The following is a 608-nucleotide window of genomic DNA, read 5'->3' on the forward strand; positions in this document are numbered from 1 at the left end:
CATGCAGAAACTCAGTCCTCATCTGCAAAGTGAGTGGAGTTTTGAACTAAATGATCCTTATTACCTGTTATAGTTTGAAAAATATTACACATTCCCTTATTTTCTTTGAGAGGTTTAGCCAATTAGACTGAAAAACAAAAATCAAACCAGAAAGTTCTCCAATAGTTCCGCTTTCATATAGGGAAGAGTGACTTTTACAAATGCACTGCTTATTTTGTCTGTGGTGGATGTGGAGCCCGGTATCTAATCTGCTTCCCCACTTCCTGTGTTATGAAATGCTGGGCATAGTTTTCTCCTGGCTCCATTGCATTTCGATAAAGAGCCAGGAGCTGGGGTGAAATATGCAGTGAACACTGCCCTCTTACGTCCACCCTGGGTTTCTGCCACTTCTCCATAAGAGCGTGTCGGGCAGACAAGAGTTACAGTCATGCTAAGTAGACCTTGGCTTGTGATTCCATTTCAGTTGTCTCTGCGTGACTCTGAGGTTCCAGCAGTGTGGAACATCTTTGTGCTGGTGTCACAAACATTTCAGCTTACCTAAGGCTGCCACTTTGCACCAGAAACCATTTAATGATGGCTGTTCACCGATGACCCCCCAAAAGTGGGTG

The sequence above is a fragment of the Galeopterus variegatus genome, unplaced genomic scaffold (assembly GCF_000696425.1).
Source record: "Galeopterus variegatus unplaced genomic scaffold, G_variegatus-3.0.2 Scaffold727, whole genome shotgun sequence".
In the NCBI taxonomy this organism is placed as follows: domain Eukaryota; kingdom Metazoa; phylum Chordata; class Mammalia; order Dermoptera; family Cynocephalidae; genus Galeopterus; species Galeopterus variegatus.